Genomic DNA, 20608 nt, shown 5'->3' on the forward strand with positions numbered 1-20608 from the left:
CCCATTAGAGGCATAGTCTAGGGTGAACTTGAACACCTCTGTAACAGTTTCAAGAAATAATATAAAACCTTTGTTTTGTTATCTGATGTGTTAAGTTGTTGTATGGTTTTCTTGTATGGTGACTTGGAAAAACTGCGGGACAATACTTGGGACGAGTATGAGTAGGTGTGAATGGTAGTAGAGGCCTATACTACCGGAAGCACATGACTCACACTTGGATCAGGGAAAGTCACAAGGTTACCAAGAAGCCAATAATTGATTTCGTTTTATTCAAGTATGTCGTTACCATTGTTTCGGTAATGACTAAGAAGATTGTTGTTATCCCGACCCTAGTGGTCATATCACCTTGAGTCCGACTACGATGAGTAGGTTACGTGGTTCAGAGAACCAAGTTTGATATAGCGTCCGACTTAAACCAAACGATTAATAATCAAAGCGATCAATAGAAGTATCGCGCTCGTTGGTAGCTAGAAATGCTACATGTTAAAGTATGATTATATCACATTAGAACATGAAGGAAGGCTTAGTCTGTTTTAGAATTTAAGAGACCTGAGTCTAAACGTACATCACATGATGATAGGTCATAATTTGGAGTCTAATATGAGGTAGAGAGCAGGTGCACGATCAAGTATTGCTTACAGTCAATAAGTCTAAGAGGTGGACTTGAAGGAATAAAGAAGTTATAATTATTACCTAGGATGAAGAGATGACGTATGGAGTCATTATACGATCCTTATTTCGTTGATGATTCCGGGACGTAATCATCCTAAGGGGGAGATAATTGTAACGCCCGCAGATCCGGGCTAGTCAATTTAGAGGCAATAGGGGTCAAAAATGACTTTTTGACAAAAGATTATTTAGAATGAATAGTCTTAACCAAGTTTTAGAATATGTCACAAGGTTTCCGTACATATAAAGAACGCCGAAATCCGAGTTATAACGAAGAAGTTATGGCCCGCCGAAGTTTTACGGCAAAACCGGCACAGCACCGGAAGACGTAAATAGTGAATTTACGATAGAAGACTTTTTAGCCTTAGCAATCTAAACAAAAGTCGTAGAATATGTTAAACTAAGAGCGTCGATAAAAAGAACGCCCAAATCTGACTTCGTATGAGGAAGTTATGATTTTTCTAAGATTCGGCTTAGCAGTGTACAGCCCGAAACTCGAATTTTAGTTCGAGCGGTTTTTGGCTTACGTGAAATAAATGAGAGTTGAAGATCTCGTTAATAGGAACTCAACGGTAAAAAGACAGACGAAAACGGAGTCCGTATGAAGAAGTTACGAATTCTTCGCGGTCATTTAACAGTCTAAACGCCTCGTACTGTTAAATTTAAGATCGGTCGAGAATTAGCTGACGGAGTCAAAATGAAAGTTGTAGATATTATTTTTACCTACGCGTGGATATAAAGAACGTCAAAAACGGAGGTCGTATGTGAAAGTTACGGATTTTAGAATTCGGAAGTGTGTTGTGCGAAAATGGGTGATGTGGCACAATCTTGGCCATTGCTTTCTCCCCAAGTCTTGCCACTAGATGGTGACATGTGGCACCAATTTCAGCCATTTTCACCCTATAAATACCACCTCTCCCACCCTCATTTTCTTCACACCTTTCCCATTCTTTCTTCTCTTTACTCTCTCTCTAGAACCTCTCTCTAGCCCCGAAATCCCCCGAAAAGCCTAGGGAACCTCCCTAGCACGAGGCGGAAGCCCCGGAGTGCTCGACGGCTCCGAGAAGAAGAGCTTTTCGGCTCGTAAACGCTGCTCCAAGCAAAGCCTGGTTTTCTATAAAACCCGCTGTAAGTGAGCTACGTCTACGCTATTTTTAATATAGTTTTTATTTAATTATATTAACGTTATTAAGAACATATAATAAATACTTGGGCTATTATTATGGGTTATATAAGTATTTTTTTAACGCTTATATAATAGTAATAATAGCTAGACTATTAATTAGTCTCGGCGAATAATAGACTAAAATCTATTGGTGATAATACTAGGTTTCGTCGAAGGAAATTATTTTAAAGTAAACGAAGCGCTGTCCGAGTACCGAGTCACCACCTTCTCAGGTGAGTGCATAGTCCCTTTCATGAACATGATTTTAATACAAGTATTGATTGAAATATTAATTATATGTTTATGTGCGAGTTAATTGATGTTGCTTGAAATTCGTGTTAAAGAACATACCTGATTATATTTGATAATTTAGGATAAAGAGTAGACCTAAATTAAATATGAGGAATATTGGGTAGTATATTCTCACGAGTACAAGTGAGTTAAACTCAGAGAATAGAAGTTAGTATATGTCACTTATCCGGGAGTATGGATTAGACATAGTCATTGTCCCTAGTCCAAGAATATGGATTAGGCATAATCATTCGTTAATCCGAGAGTATGGATTAGCTATTGTCCCTAGTTCGAGAGTATGGATTAGGCATAATCATTCATCTTTAATCCGAGAGTATGGATTAGTCATTCGTCCCTAGTCCGAGAGTATGGATTTGGTAAATTCGTTCATTTCTGATCCGAGAGTATGGAGTAGGTAAAACGACTAATCTTAGGTCCGAGAGTATGGATAGCCTCGTTGCGAGGATCGACGGGGTGGGATAAGAGTTGTTTATATATATGTATGGTGAAATTGTATATTTTGTGAATTTTAAACTATATATATGGTATAACATTGTGGGATTGAAATCCCTATGTGCTCACCAGGTTTCCCAACCTGACCCACTCAGTTTATTTATACCACAGGTGTTGATATGAAGCGACATTACACTGAGAGATTTAAAGAGATGTAGACCACTAGTGTGAATAATTGTAAGTTCTGTTTATGCTTATGTTCCTGTATTAACGATGACATCCCAAATGTTTTAAAATGAAATAAATACGTTTCTTCGAAAATGTTTTAATAACGTATTTACCATGTTTTTCTGGGAACAAATTCCGCAAGCTTTTTATAAAATGAAGTACTCTGATTTTTATAAAGCATAAACAAAATCGGTCTTTTCTGGCCGTGATTTTGGGGATGTCACAAAATGATAGTAGAGTTTGTAAATTGGTGAAGTCTTTATATGGTTTGAAACAGGCTCCACGAAAGTGGAATGAGAAACTTTGCTCTTCTTTGTCGGTTTTTGGTTTTGTTCAAAGTATAAATGATTATTCTTTATTTGTTCGCTCAAAAAATAACACCATTGTTATTTTGTTAGTATATGTTGATGATATAATTCTAACAGGTAACAGTTGTGTTGAAATTGAAAATGTAAAATCATTTCTTAAGTCACAGTTTAGAATTAAGGATCTAGGGTTGTTGAAATATTTTCTGGGAATTGAAGTTTTGTCTACTAGTAATGGTGTATGTCTAAATCAAAGAAAATATTGTTTGGAGTTATTACATGAATTTGGTATGCTGGCATGCAAACCTGTTAAAACTCCTTTGGAAGTCAATTTTGTGTTTAACAGAGATTGTGATGATAATACTGATCTTATAACTAATATAACAGAATTTCAGAAACTTATAGGAAAATTGATTTATCTCACTGTTACTAGACCTGATATTAGTTATGCTGTCCAAGTATTAAGTCAGTTTATGCATAAGCCAAGAAAATCACATTTAAGTGTTGCGTTCAGATTATTAAGGTATTTGAAAAATTGTCCTGGTAAAGGTGTTTTGTTTTCTAAATCTAATAGTTTTGATGTTGTTGGTTATGTGGATGCTGATTGGGCCAAATGTCTAACAACTAGGAGATCTGTTTCTGGTTATTTGGTTTATTTAGGAAACACTCTTATTTCTTGGAAAAGTAAGAAACAAAGCACAGTGTCCAGGTCATCAACAGAATCTGAATACCGTGCTTTGGGTTCTGTAACATGTGAAGTTTTGTGGGTCTTAAAGATTTTAAGTGATCTTGGTTTCAAAAGTTTAACTCCTGTTAAATTGTTTTGTGATAATGAATCTGCTATTAAGTTAGCTTTAAATCCTGTTTTTCATGAAAAAACAAAACATTTTGAGGTTGATGTGCATTTTGTAAGAGAAAAGATTGAAAATAATGTTTTAAAATTAGTTAAGATTAATTCTTCTAATCAAAATGCAGACATTTTAACTAAATCATTAAGTTTTTTTTCAGCATGAGTTCTTGTCAAAGAGACTTGGTCTTGTAAATTTGTTTTCTGGTAAATAAATTTGTATAAATTGACAAGTTTGAGAGGGGGTGTTAAAAGGTTATATATATAATACAAACTTGTCATTTATAATGGAAAAATGTTGTGGTATATATTGATTTTCCAGGTGTTTACTACGCGGGTTGTTTAACTTGGATCCGGGTTTGACCCGGTGTATATAAAGCTGATTATCCTTCATTTGTGTAGTTCAGATGACAGATTCATTCTCTCATAAAGATTGTTCGCTATAGTTTTAGGGTTTGTACCAGGGTTTCAGTTCATATTCTTTTGATCTTGTTTTTGTTGTTCATTAGAGAGCTGAGAGTTATTGTAGTGAGGTTTTCTGTGTAATCTGTATGATGAAAACCAACTGTTTCATATATAAATGAAATGTTGATGTTGGGAAATTATGAGTTTATGTTTTCGTACATATATAAAAGACTAAATGGTTTATGCATGTCAATCCACATAAAAATTGGCTATAATAAAATTTTCATTCCATTCTAATGCGAAATGGATATTGTCTAAGTAATGTAACTCAACAGAATAGGATAATTAACTATATTTCATTTGATTAAACTAAGCACACACTTTTTTTTGTTCAAATGAAGCAAATATATATATATTTTTAATTTCATTATAGAACATAACAATAACTTATTTTTTACAATAACACTTGAGTACCAAATTCAGAAACTAAACGATATAATATTATGCTATTACATATCGGGATTGTTGTTGATGCCATTGATGAAAGTACAAATTCTCTTGCGCAAAGTAAGAGCATTATCAGCAGAAGGGTAAAATAGGAAAAACACATGGTCTACCTCTTTGTCCTCAATAACCTCAATATCTCCATTCCACCCATTTTTACCCAAAATATCCTTATAATACCATCCCCTGTCCTTCAATATATCTTTCTCAGCAACACAAACCAGTACCCTGGAGCATCCGAGATCCGAAACTTTCAGATCCTTATCCGGGTTAATCAGCGGGTCATCCAACCCACTTGTTCCCGGGTGGGCAAAGATCCATATATCCTCCATGAATGGCTTCCATGGGTGTTCGCCTTCAGATCCGATCCGATCTTCTCCCCAAAAATACGGGTGGAGCAGGATAATACCTCGTAGGTTTATACTCAATCTAGGATTTTCTGACCCGACCCGGATTGCCATGTGGTGGGCGATGGTGGCACCGGCGCTGTCGCCGGCGAAGAATACGTTTTCAAGATCTGCATAGTCGTTTATCCACGACTCCGGGCAGTTTCCAGCGACCCATTTGATTGCTTCCCAGGAATCGTTTAAGCAGGTGGGGACGGGATGCTCCGGCGCCGTTCGGTAGTCAACGGAGACAATGACGACGTTGGATTCAGCTGCGACGAGGTTTGAGAAGTTATGGTAGAGAGGGGAGAAGGGGGATTCGATGATGAATCCGCCGCCGTGGAAGTAGATTAGAAGAGGGAGTTTTTTGGTGGCGGTTTTAGGAAGGTAAAGCCTGGCGGAGAGGTTGGTTTCCGGTGAGATGATGACGTCTTTGGATTGGACGCCGGAGGAAGGATCAATGCCGGCGGGAAGGACATCGGTGCCGGTGAGTTTCTGGAATCGGCCATCTTCGTATACTTGAATGATTCCGCGAATTTCTTTAACAATCTTATCTGATGAATCCATCTGCAAAAGATATGGGGGAAGATAGAAGTGATGTATACTCGAATAATATATACTATATAATTTTATCTAATATAATAAAATGTATAAATTAAAATGCATGATATCACAGAAAAAATAGAGAGAAAAAAAAAAAGACACGTTTCTTTTATTGTAAACCTCTAAGTATGGGTGGTTGATTTGAATAAATATTTTAATAATCACGTGACGCGACCTTTTCTTGAGGCATTGAAAAAAGAAAGCAAATTTTCAAACATAGAAATTAATTAAAATATTAAAATTTGAAATCATATAATGTCCGAAGCTCAAGCTTAAGGGTTTCTATGTGCACAAGAACAAAACCAATGTGAGTCACATATCAACTAGGTTCCAAAACCTTTTTACTTAAAAAAAACTCATTCATAAGAACTAAGAGTTACAAACTTCACCAAAATAGGTGTGTTGACACATTTTTTTAGAAGCAAAGACATTAACTTTAATAGTATCATAATAAACATTTGTTCAACAGTCTTTTAGCAGTCCTCAAATTTTAACTCGATGTTAGAGACTGCATATATTTGCTCAACAGTCTTTTAGCAGTCCTCAAATTTTAACTCGGTCTTAGAGACTGCATACATTGCAATCCATAATCAGTCCTAAATCAATCCGAAAATGAACCCATCCAAAACTAAACCATTTTTTTTAAATATCAGAGTCGGTCATTGCCTCATTGGCTCAAACCAAGTAAACTACGAAAATATGAAAAACAAATTACTTTGGAAGCCCAAGTAACTATCAGGCCACCGAGATGCATTTTGTTTCATTTTTCTCTTTTGCTTTGGAGCTGACCTTCCCCTTCCTTTTTATAATGCTTTCACCTTGTTTTTTTTTTTCATTTTTCTTTTGGATATCTCCAGAAAAATACCGATATTTTTGGTAAATTTTTAATAAAGTCCTGATTTTTTCACCTTTTGAATAGAAAAGCCCAAGAAACCGACTAATTTATTCACTTTAGTCCTTTTTGACCTGTTTAGCAGGTCATGGGACTAAATTGTTAATTTTTCGAAAATAAAATGACTTTTTGCAGATTTCGTCAAAATTTTTATATAATGTATAAACATATTTTTTACATATCTATATTTATTTTTACGTATTTTGTATTTTTTATATTTTTATAAGTATATATTTACGTATTTTTATGTATTTTAAATGTATAGACATATTTTTTTTTACTTATTTTTATGTATTTTTAACCATTTTACATAATTTTTATGTGTTATTTTTTATATATTATGTATTTATATGTATTTTTATATATTTTTTTTACATATTTATGTATTTTTAAAGCTTTTTATATATATGTTTATGTATTGTAAGTGTATAAACGTATTTTTACGTATTTATATCTATTTTTAAGTACTTTACATATCTTTTATGTATTATGTATTTATATATTTTTTAAAGTTTTTTATATAGATGTTTTTGTATATTTATGTATTTTAAATGTATAAACGTATTGTTTTACGTATTTATATGTATTTTAAAGCACTTTACATATTTTTTTGTGTATTTTTATGTGTTTTTATGTATTATGTATTTATATATATTTTTGCGTATGTATGTGTTTTTTTAGTTTTCTTATATAGATGTTTATGTATTTTTATGTACATTAAATACTAAAGTGTATTATTTTTACGTAAAAATATATAAACACGTAAAAATAATACAATTAAACATTTAATATACATAAAAATACATAAAACTCTATATAAGAAAACTAAAAGAATACATAAATATGCAAAAATACATATAAATACATAATACATAAAAAAAACACAAAAAATATGTAAAATAGTTTTAAAAAAAAAATACATATAAATACTTAAAACAATATATCTATACATTTAAAATACATAAATATACAAAAACATCTATATAAAACACTTAAAGGAATACATAAATACGTAATACATAAAAAATATGTAAAATACTTAAAAATAGATGTAAATATGTAAAAAATACGTTGATACATTTAAAATACATAAACATCTATATAAAAAGCTTAAAAATACATAAATAAGTAAAAATACATAATACATAAAAAATTACACATAAAAATACATAAACAAATGTAAAATGGTCTAAAATACATATAAATAAGTAAAAAATACGTTAATATATTAAAAAACATAAAAATATGTAAATGTGTACATATAAAAACATAAAAGATACACAAATACATAAAAATTGATATAGATATTTAAAAAAAAATATATGTTTATGCATCATATAAAATTTTTAACGAAATCTGCAAAAAAAAATCCCGTTATTTTCGAAAAATTAACAATTTTGTCCCATGACCTGCTGAACAGGTCAAAAAGGGCTAAAGTGAATAAATTAGCCGGTTTCTTGGGCTTTTCTATTCAAAAGATGAAAAAGTCAGGACTTTTTTATTCAAAAAATAAAATTTAGGACTTTATTAAAAATTTGCCCAAAATATCGGGACTTTTTTGGAGATATCCCTTTTCTCTTTAATGTTTTATTTTACCCAACCAAGTAATAAATATTGAAAATTACGACTAGAAAATAGAAATGTAAGGCAATAAATGTTTTTTGTTGATTTGTTTTGGGAAAGAAATATGATGCAATGGATAGAATTGTCAAAAGGCTAGAATTGTACAAAAAGTAACGGTTATAAAATGGTATGAAATGTAGCATAAGAAAATCAAAGCAACAAAAAGTCAGAAAATCCAAAATCGGAAGTCGAGGATTGGACACAGTGTATTGGAGGCACCAACACGGCGTGTCCAGATATGCGAAAGCGCAGGTTTCATTTTGGGCAACACAGCGTGTTCCTTTTGGAACACGGCGTGTTGATGGTTGGAATGAAACCCTAATTTTCCGCAGTTTGTTCCTTATTTAAAGGAATGTATAGGCTAGGATTTGTTAACCCCCAGCCCTTCAAACCCTCAAAGAAACGCTAATCATCATTCTCTCCCATTGTTGAGGCTAGTTTGGTGTTTTTGAAACTAAAGAAGGAAGAAGGTGGAAGAAGGAAGCAAATATCTAGCAAGAAGGCCCCATTCTTCAGTTTGGCACTCTTCTGGAGTTTTGTAAGTGTCCAAGACCCAATTTTTATCATTTAAAGTTGTTAGATCTTGAGTTTTATCCCTTTTGCTTCTTGTTCTTGAATGTTGAATTGGTTAGATCTCATAAAGTTTGCAACTTTATGACTACAAGTCAAGGTGACATAGTAGTGTCTTAGATTTGGTCTATAATCAAGTTTTGATGTCATGCATAGAGATTAGGTCATAAATCCTCATTTTGACCTAATATAGGTTCAAGGCATGCATTGGACATGTATGTCTAAAAAGCACCAACGTTTGGGATGGTTTAGGTGTTAGAATGACTTCTGGAAAGGGTGGACTTCAGACCTTAAGGATTAAGTGAGTATTGGTTAAGCCATTGCATTATCAAGCTTTATCGTTTGGGTTTTGGACCTTTTTGGAAGTCCCAATGGATAAAGTTGGAAACTTTATCCTTCTTAATCATAATTTGGTCTGAGCTTTAGAGCTCTTGTATTCGAAGAGGCAGCTGAATGTATTAAGTTGTTTGAACTCAGGAAAACAAGGCGTGTTTGCAAGTCAACACGACGTGTCGGCTGAGGTTTTCCTAACTGTTTGGATGTTGGCAGAACACGGCGAAGGGGAACACGACGTGTTGGGTCAACATGGACTGTTGACCTTGACCTTTGACTTTGACCAAATTAGACCTTGAGGGTATTTTAGGTATTTGGGGGTTTTGATGGAATTGGTCACTTGGTGGAAATAGGTATCGGTTAGAGAGCTGAGAATCGGAGTCGGACCTCATCGGTTTTGTTCAGTCTGCGAAGTGAGTTTTCCTCACTGTACTTTTAGGTCGAAGGCACCAAGGCTGACCCTTTTCGATTGTTATCTTGATTTATCGCATGTTGTATGTTGTAGTGATTTGTTAGATCTGTATCATGGAATATGAGATGATGCTATGCTTAGTGGTCTGTTAGATTTGTATGACTGCCTGTATATGCTAGCTAAGGTTTGATATGATATGTTGATATGTGATGGTGTGTTGGGTTGAGGCAATCCTGCTTTGTGCTGAAGGCCAACAGACCCAGGGCATCCCGGATAGTGTTTTAGATTTCCAAATGGATAAGCTTGTACACATTTGACGATGGGCTACCAAATTTTTATGGGATTCATACTTACTCCGCCTCGGTACCCCCAAGTAATTAAATGGAAAATAGGCAGCATTACAACCAATCGATCTAGCTCTGCGATCTAAATATTGGTAAAAAATCTCAATTCTGAACACCTTGGATTTGTTGAAGTTAACTTTTAGACCAAAGGAGGCCTACAACGAAGTATACGAGCTAAGTTCTTAAGATTACTTCGCATCCAATCACCTACAAAAATGATGTTATCGGCATAGAAGAGATACAAGAGATGATGGCCGTGACACCTATGTTCAAGTAATTTCATCTTTGACCCTTAATATGAGAATTGTCTGCAAAATTGGTCCCTTGGCACTTACATGAAAAACACGAAGCTATGTATGTATGTTGGGCGAACGTAGCTATTTTCCAAACCCTAATTTTTAGGGTTTGAGCCCTATTTAAACATTCTTAACTCCTTAAGTCCTCTTCCCTCATCAGCCTCCATCTCCCAAATCGTCCCTACCAAACCCTAATCTCCACTTATGGTGTTTTGAACTTATTTTGGTGTTTGGTGTCCACTTTTGAAGGAAATAAGCCATTAGAAAGAAAGGAAGGAGTTCCAAGATTTTTAGATCTGAGTTTTACACTTCTTGAGCAACCCCCGGGTGGTATAAAGTTCTGAACTTGATGATTATATCTATAGATCTTGTTAGTGTTAGAAATTATGTGCTTTTAGTCCCATATTCTTGGTCTATGTGTGTGTTGACTACCCAAGACCAAATGAATTGTCCTTTGGACGTTTTGGAGTTATAAAAATGGGATATTGACCTTTCATTTTCCTCCATGCTTGTATTATGTGGCTTAGAATATTGTGATATGTTAGGGTTTAAGATTTAGAAGCTTTATAACCATGCAAAGTCATAAAGTTTGAAACTTTATGATTTGGAATGTTATTTGGGACTAGAACAGAGTGTTAGATGAAAGGAATTTAGGGATTAAGCACTTAACTTGAAAGATTGAAATCCGGTCGAGTACGTTGGGCGTACATCTGAGCATGCAGCGCATACTCCTTTGAGGCCCTATTTTTGGATGAATGAGTACGCTGTGTGTACATGCTGAGTAAGCAATGCATACTCAGTTTATAGTTGACTTTTTGACTTTGACCTAGGGGTATGTTGGGTATTTTAGGTTGTAGTTTGAGATTCAATCACTATTTAATGTATATGTGACATGTATAGTTGGTATTCAGAGCAGTGTGTTGTTTAGCTATTTTGTCAGACTATGAAGTGAGTTTTCCTTACTATACTTGTGGGTCTTAGGCACCAACGCCAACCTAGTAGATTATGTATTCTGGTTTAGAATGTTGTTATGATGTAGCGATCTGTTGAGATCTACATGGTTATCTGTTTGTTGTTATGTGTTTTATCTGTAATTAAATGGAAAATAGGCAGCATTACAACCAATCGATCTAGCTTTGCAATCTAAATATTGGTAAAAAATCTCAATTCTGAACACCTTGGATTTGTTGAAGTTAACATTTAGACCAAAGGAGGCCTACAACGAAGTATACGAGCTAAGTTCTTAAGATTACTTCGCATCCAATCACCTATAAAAATGATGTTATCGGCATAGAAGAGATACAAGAGATGATGGCCGTGACATCCATGTTCAAGTAATTTCATCTTTGACCCTTAATATGAGAATTGTCTGCAAAATTGGTCCCTTGGCACTTACATGAAAAACACAAAGCTATGTATGTATGTTGGGCGAACGTAGCTATTTTCCAAACCCTAATTTTTAGGGTTTGACCCCTATTTAAACATTCTTAACTCCTTAAGTCCTCTTCCCTCATCAGCCTCCATCTCCCAAATCGTCCCTACCAAACCCTAATCTCCACTTATGGTGTTTTGAACTTATTTTGGTGTTTGGTGTCCACTTTTGAAGGAAATAAGCCATTAGAAAGAAAGGAAGGAGTTCCAAGATTTTTAGATCTGAGTTTTACACTTCTTGAGCAACCCCCGGGTGGTGAAAATTTCTGAACTTGATGATTATATCTATAGATCTTGTTAGTGTTAGAAGTTATGTGCTTTTAGTCCCATATTCTTGGTCTATGTGTGTGTTGACTACCCAAGACCAAATGAATTGTCCTTTGGATGTTTCGGAGTTATAAAAATGGGATATTGACCTTTCATTTTCCTCCATGCTTGTATTATGTGGCTTAGAATATTGTGATATGTTAGGGTTTAAGATTTGGAAACTTTATAACCATGCAAAGTCATAAAGTTTGAAACTTTATGATTTGGAATGTTATTTGGGACTAGAACAGAGTGTTAGATGAAAGGAATTTAGGGATTAAGCACTTAACTTGAAAGATTGAAATCCGGTCAAGTACGTTGGGCGTACATCTGAGCATGCAGCGCATACTCCTTTGAGGCCCTATTTTTGGATGAATGAGTACGCTGTGTGTACATGCTGAGTAAGCAATGCATACTCAGTTTATAGTTGACTTTTTGACTTTGACCTAGGGGTATGTTGGGTATTTTAGGTTGTAGTTTGAGATTCAATCACTATTTAATGTATATGTGACATGTATAGTTGGTATTCAGAGCAGTGTGTTGTTTAGCTATTTCGTCAGACTATGAGGTGAGTTTTCCTTACTGTACTTGTGGGTCTTAGGCACCAACGCCAACCCAGTAGATTATGTATTCTGGTTTAGAATGTTGTTATGATGTAGCGATCTGTTGAGATCTACATGGTTATCTGTTTGTTGTTATGTGTTTTATCTGCTATACATGTCAGCATAGTGTGGTTGGGTTGAGACTGTACTACTTTGTGATGCCAGTCAATAAAGCTAGTCAATCCAACCGGTAGGTTGTGGGCCAGGGGTAAAATAACCAGGAGGTTGTGGACCAAGTGTCCAATATGTGTGGCAATCCAACTGGGAGGGTGTAGGCCAGGGTAATCTAATCGGGAGGTTGTTGACCCAGTATGTATATTTGTTTGGCTGTGTGTGGTACTTTGGGGGAACTGATTAAGCTTTAGCATATGGTTTAAGTTTTATATTCTAGGTATTTCAGATGATCGAGGCAAGGCGAAGACTTAATCGTGCATATCCTTCAGTTTTTATGAGAATCGATTTTGGGATAATCTAATTTGTGATCTTTATACATAATTCAAAACCATGTTTTGTAAACATTTTATGGTTTTAGGTTGTTCTTGGAAAACACAAAATTTACCTTGATTTTTGGGATGTTTCAAGTTCGTATCAGAGCCCTGGTTTGAGAGAATTGGATGATCATTTGTGTGAATCCATACTCAAACTAAGGATCTATAAGAGTTTTCAAAATTGTTTTCAAAAATATTTTTAAAAGTAACCTATAAAGGATGAGATGTGTGTGACAATCGTCAATCTTGAGTCAAGTCAAGTCATCAAGTCAAGCCGGTCAACTCGATTAAACCTTGTGTATTAGGGTTTGTGTTATGTTCATACTGTATAACTTGCTATATTAATGGGAAAACATCACTTGAGAAAAGTCTTGTGTTAAAAATTTCCTAAAACCTAGTTCTAATCAATGAACTAGACCGATAAAACAATGTTGCATACTCATCGGGAGTGTGTAAGATCCTTAAACAAGGCTTAACAGGGTTCACGAACCATGCATTTCGATGCTGGACACTCACAACTATCCCACATGGAACCTCTCTCAATCGTTTCCACACTATCTCTCTCTATGTCAAACCTCTCCCAAATCTCTCCAAGTATGCGAAATCTCTCTCAAATATCTCTCTGTATTAGAAATCTCTCCAAGAATGTCAAATCTCTCCCAAATCCCTCTAAGTATGAGAAAACTCTCGCAAATATCTCTTTGTATGAGAAATCTCTCCAAGAATGTCAAATCTCTCCCAAATCTCTCCAAGTGTGAGAAATCTCTCCCAAATCTCTCTCAAATAGTTCCCGTAACTTTTTAGAATCATTCGGGTCATTTCGGCCCTTAACCGGGTCAAAAACGGCTTAAAACGGGGCGAAAACGCGAAAAACAGACCTTAGGAACCGAAACCCCTCTTAGGAACCGAAACCCCTCTTAGGAACCGAAACCTCCTGATGAAGAAGGCTGCTGATCCGAACCGAAGGTACTGTTCACTAATCGAACCGAAGGTACTGTTCACTACTGTTCACTACAGTCCGTTCGGTTCTGACATTCTCGCCTCTTATTCCCAAACCGAACCTCACCTTCGCTACTGACCCTTCGGACCGAGCCTTCGGACCGGACCCTCGCCCTTCACTTCTCGCGTCTGACTCGCGCCTTTCGCTTCCGACTCCAACCTCAGCATGGACCGAGCCTCGGCCTAGGACCGAGAGGTCTCGCTGGGAACTCATTTTCTTCCCGGTTTTCGCATAGTTTTGCATTTAAGGCCCGTTTTTAATTATTTTAACGCGGGATTGTCACCCAAAATCATATTTTAACATAATAAACCCTAAATATTCTCAATTTAATCATATTTTCATAAAAATCCTTATTTAAATAATAAGAGCAAGTGGGTAAAGTACAAAGAGGTGGAGTGTTGACTTTGCTTTACTTTATGACAAAGCAACCACTCCCACACCCACTCTATGACCAGCCACACCTCCCCACCTTACCTAGGTCACATCAATGTCCTTTCCACTCAATCATCACTCCTCCCCATGTTTTTGGAGAGCTGAATATTCACCCTCTCTCCTCGTTTCTCTCATTTCCTCTCTTTTCACCAAAAAGAGCAAACTCTTTTCTCTCTCATTTTCCCTCTCTAGAACTCGAGATTTGAGGGCTGATCTTTGGATTTTCCTCCACATTTGGTAAGAATAATCCATTCTCTTTATGATTATCTCAATTATTTCCACTCGAATCATGGATATCTTAAACAAACTCTCTCATAATTGTGTTAGATCTTCGAATCTTCAAGTGATTCTTCAAGTGTTCTTGGGTTGAACACTTCTCTTCTTCAACACTTACCTACTGAAATCACTTAAGGTGAGTTCATACCCCTACATTTTCATGTTTTCTCAAGTTTTCAGAGGGGGGGGGGGGATACAAGTTAAAACATCAAGAACATAACTAAATATTTCTAACAGCCTTCATCAGAAAAGTTCAACTCCATTCACGGACTGTTTTGGGCATCTTAAACATTTTTGTTTCCAAAACTGTACAAGGTGCAAATAGTTCAAGTTTGTAGCTTTAAAATGACTACTTGCACATCTCCATACGATTTTTCTACAATTTATGGTGATTTTTACAAAACTGCCTATCATTTCAAACAACAATCTGGACCAGTCTGTGATTATGGACTTTTTCACCCAAGTTGGAGGTCATTAAAAATCGTGATAAAAATTATGAGTAAACTAGACACATTTTTTGAACTCTCAGAATTTACGGATCTAGTTTTCGACTTAGTATGATTTTTCTATGATTTTTCCAAAACAGGGCAGAATGGCTAAAGTTAGCCAACAGCATGTAAATATCATAACACTTTGTATTATGTTGAGCAAAGTGTATAATCATAAGTTCTAATATTTGAATGTGTTTCCTTGTTAGTTTATCATTATGAACTGAAACTAAGTCATTCATATTAAATATTATTCATTCATTTTAGAACACGTATTATGTAACTATAAAAAGTATAGTTTGATAAATTCACAACACTAATACATTTCCATAAACGAATTCATACATATTACATACATTTTAGATAAACTATAATAGGTATAGTTTATGATACATCACTCAACACACTCGTACGAAAAGGGTACATTCATACAAGAAAGATTTATATCCACACACATTCCACGTAAACTTGTTAACCTATGTTGTGAGACTCTCTCTCTCCCCGTACGTCCGAGTGCGGGATATAATTCCTGGTAGTTATAATCAGAATCTCCTTGAGGGAGAACGTGATACTTGTATATAGATCTATATTGGGTTTGACACCCCACACCTGGCTGCTAGCTACAGTGGGACCTGCAGGTCTACGGGTGACAAATGTCATTTCATTTTCGCGACGCCTGAGAAACGTTGTGGCAGGTTTACATAGTCACAGTATGATTATAGCGACTCACCTAGGGAGTTAACAATTCATAAAGTTTACGAGATTTCATAAAACCGAAGTAGGTTTTAGGTTGATTAAAAATTTACTTTCCGTATCATTTTAAACTCACGACATTTCTGCTAAGTAATGATGATTTCTTATACATTTTGGGTCTTTGGTTATAAGGCTACATTTCACGGATTTCAAGGAAAATATCGGATTTTTTTTCTGAAACAAACGCGACATTTACATGTGAAAGACTTCTACTAAGTTTATTAATAAAAGCTTATGAACTCACCAACCTTTGTGTTGACACTTTCCAAACAACTTGTATTCTCAGGATAACACTAAACAGGTAAACAAGTGCTTTTGAGGATGGGACGTTAAGGCGTCAAACTTTTCATATTTTGTCAACATATTGTAATTGATTTTGAAACATGTAATTCATACAAGTGATGTAACTTTTTCAATTATATATATGTTGGTTGTGTTTGCTTAAATTACTATTGAAATTGTGGTTATGATACTATACATGAAGTCCTCCACCCCCGGACGTTTCCGCCATCCCTGGTTTGGGGGTGTGACAATGTGTATGATCATCTAGAGTAAGAAAGTATACCCCAAGTTACCCATATTGTTATTCGTTTATGATGTTTATGATATAACAACATGCTAGTTATAGGATAGGGATCTTCGGGAATTGGATGATAGAATTATCTAATGTATGATGTCTGATAGCCTAGGAGAATTTCTTGTATGCTAGATGGAATTGACATAATTAATATAGTTGTTTAGTGTGTACATAATAGTTTTACATAACTAAGATTTTATAGCATGAGAATGTTTAATTTAGCCTTATTTCATATTCCTTGTCCGGTTTTGTGGTTAGGGTAGAATCAATTATTCGACTGTATATGGAATTTAGTGTTATGTAGGATTAGCATGTACGAACGACTACAGGGTTGGTGGAAGCTCCATGAGTAGGTGTGGTAATAGTAGGCCAGCTTAAAGTAATTTTTAGTTACTCTCGATAAAGTAGATACAAGATATATGTGTATTCTTGATGCTTGGACCTAGTGGTCCAGAATTTGCGTGTAAGGATCTGCCTGATTTTCATGGTGTCTCAGTGCCAGATGGTTTCTACTCGAATGTTGCTTATTTTGTGCTTTGTGGGACTCATATTGATGTGAGTTAATTATTAAATGAATATAATTAAGTTACATGCTGCAAAGGTTAAATTATTTTAGAATGATTAATTCAGCTCTATTGCACAACTCTAGTCTGAGTCTAACTGTTGTAGGGTTAGGCCGTTTATTTAAAAGATTATTTAGGTTTTATTGCATGTAATTATATTCATGAAGTGGTTAGTTTACATTAATAGGGGGTTTTCTGTAGCTGATGGCAGGGTGAGGTGGGGATCCTAGGAGAGCCTAGGAAGTACTTTAGTACGGTTTCGACGCTATTTAACGGGTTTTAGGAGTACCATTATGAGGAGATGAGTTAGAAGATTTGAGATTATTCTTGAGGAAATTAAGGATATGTATGAAAGGTAGTATCGATCACGTACTATTGGAAGCACATGATCTATACTCGAATTAAGGAAAGTTGTGAGGATTCTAGAAGCCAGTAGAGGATTTATGTGTGGGTTTCTGTAGTGTAGGTATAGTGTGATGGATTAGTGATGACATTTAGGTTATGTGACAACCGTTTGGTTTTGTTAATAGGATGTTGGTACCCAGGTGGGAAGTAGAGCCCTTCAAGATCAATATAAATGACACAGGGTTACATGATTGGATTACCACTGAGGTTTCACAAATTTTATTGGAAGAATTGTCTGGTATGGTTGGTCGAATCACTGACAAGCTAATTTTCAAATTTAGGGAGTAAGCTACAGCCCTTCGAGATGTGGAAGAGAATGTTGAGACGACTACAAAGAGGGAGAGAAAGAAAGAGTTAGAGAGAAAGAGAGAGAGAGAGAGAGAGAGAGAGAGAGATCTTGATGTGGGAGCACATCGAGGAAAGAGGAAGCGGGTACATGATCCGACAATTTCAGTGAGGGGCGAAGAGTTCGATGTTGCTAACCTGAGTATTGGAGGCCAAACGGACCACGTCATGCACATTAGGGATGGAGGAACCCATGAGCCAATGTGTTGTTAGTTCACATGTGGTAGGTGTGGGCGGAAGGGTCATGTTCGCAAAGATTGCACCCTGGAGGTAGAATTATGTCATCGTTGTCATCTTCCTTGTCACATTAGGGAAAATTTCCCACATTTGACGACCAAAATAGCTCAGACTCTATCATTTGTAGTTTTCCAGGAAGCGAAGTTAGAACCTTAAGTCCTCATAGATATGTATCGTATTTGAACCCTTCATGCTCTTATTGTTTATGTTTATGATCATATGATTGTGTGTGTAAGACGTTATGTTCAGATTACTTACGTCTTTGTCTACGAATCAGAGTTTTGTTAAAAATTTATTGGGTATTATAATTATTCAATGGATTGTCATATGCCATTTTTCATTCCAAGAGTGGTGTTTAGAGGGTACTGGGATGCTCTGGTTTGAGTTTTGGTCGGTTGGAAATGTCAGTTATTGGTAGTTTAACCTATCACACCCCAAACCAGAATGGCGGAAACATTCGGGGGTGGATGACTTCATGTAGTATCATAACAGTTGAGTATTTGTAAAGAAAGTAAACACAACCATCATAAATATAATTGAAAAGTTACATTGTTGAATGTGATACATGTTTCAAAATAAATTACAATATCATGATTTAATAAGTTTTGAAACTGATACCTTAGCGTCCCTTCCCTAGAAGCTGGTGTTTACCTGTATTATTGAATCCCTGAGAAATATAAGTAGTTTTGAAAATGTACCAACAATTAAGTTGGTGAGTTCATAAGCATTTTTGTATAGGAATAGTATGCCTTTTAGTATAAAGAAATTCGAGTTTGTTTCTAGAAAATCCAATATTTTCCATAATTGAGTGGTGGTTTTAAAAGTTCCAAAAATCGAAATGCATAAGTATTTTCCATACCTAAAATAGTGTGTGTATATATATATATATATATATATATATATATATATATATATATATATATATATAATCACTAAGGTGTTTAACAGCCCCGTAAACCAAGATGTATTAATACTTCATGTGAGTTTTTATAATCGTGCTATTGACCCAAACTGCATGTATTCTTCAGGTGTTGGAATGATATGACGTTTGTCACTCCAGACCTGCCGGTCTGACTGTAGCTAACAGTTTAGGTGTGGGATTGTCAATCCCATATAGATCTATACACAAAAATCACGCTATCCCTACAAGAGATTATGGCTTATAAAATAGGACTTAATCTGCGAACTGAAAGGTTCAATGATGTCAGATATCTCACAAAATTTAGTATCAACAGGTTTACGTATGAAAAGTCCATTTTTCTTATCAATAGAAGTATTTCCTTTTTTGTTTATAATATGTAAAACTATCATGAATATATTGTAAAGTATACCTATTATAGTTTTTCAAAAAGTGTGTTTCATTTGAATGATAAACCTTGATGTATTACCAACTTTCCATGTAAAGTAGTCTATAACATTAGCAGTAACATTATTTTACATATTTAACATTTATACATAAGATGTAGATAAAACATTAGGACTTATATGTAACGATCTGTATTTTAACATAAGTTTTTCTTGCTTTTCACTTGTATTCCCCCCCCCCCCCCTCTCTTAAAACATAGAAAATACGTGAAAATATAGGGGTATGAACTCACTTGGTAGAAGTGATGTTTTGATGAAGACGAGACTAAATTCGGGCAGTACTTCGACTGGAGAAAGTCGATTTCTCGAAAATATCAGGGGCGTCGGGACTTGTGTCGTATGCTAGCGGTGATACCGGGGCTTCGAGATAGCTTAGAGGGGCTAAAGAGGTGTTTAATGGTGAAAGAGTTGAGAGAAAAGCAACCAAACCCGGAACCCTAGCCTCCCTTTTATAGTGCTGAGAAGCACCACGAATGCAGGGCTTTCCTTTAAGGAACGCAGGGCATTCCCTTGTGAGGTCATTGCTTACGTATTTCGGACCTGATGGACGATGGGATGGCTCTGGTCGAAGAACGCAGGGCGTTCCTAGAGGAACGCAAGGAGTTCCCTCTTGGACCAGCCTCGAATTTTGTGCCCCGATCTTGTAAAATCTGCAACTTTCGCGTACGAGCTCCGATTCGACGTTCTTTATATCCACGCGTAGGTGAGAAAATACTTTACAACTCTCATTTAGACTTCATCGGCTAATTTTGACTTTATTTTTAATATTGTATTTTTAACAGGTCGAGACTGGAAAAGTCCGTTAAAAATCCATAACTTCTTCGTGCGACGTCCATTTTCGTCTGTCTTTTTACTATTGTACTACAATTGTCGAGATCTTCATTTCTCATTGAGTTTGCGTCGGCTAAAAATCGTTCGATCTCTATTTTGAGTTTTTATCTGTCTACTACTAAGTTGAAAACTAAGAAAAATCATAACTTCCTCATACGAAGTCAGATTTTGACATTCTTTTTA

At 35.5% G+C, this 20608-nt stretch overlaps 1 pseudogene; it reads right to left on the bottom strand.

Annotated features, from left to right (window-relative positions):
* Positions 1 to 4770: 4770 nt before the first annotated feature.
* LOC145007542 (putative carboxylesterase 2 pseudogene) lies at positions 4771 to 5929 on the bottom strand (annotated as a pseudogene).
* Between the last annotated feature and the right edge of the window lie 14679 nt (positions 5930 to 20608).

Source organism: Lactuca saligna, chromosome 7 (assembly GCF_052625555.1).
Source record: "Lactuca saligna cultivar CGN05327 chromosome 7, ASM5262555v1, whole genome shotgun sequence".
Taxonomy (NCBI): domain Eukaryota; kingdom Viridiplantae; phylum Streptophyta; class Magnoliopsida; order Asterales; family Asteraceae; genus Lactuca; species Lactuca saligna.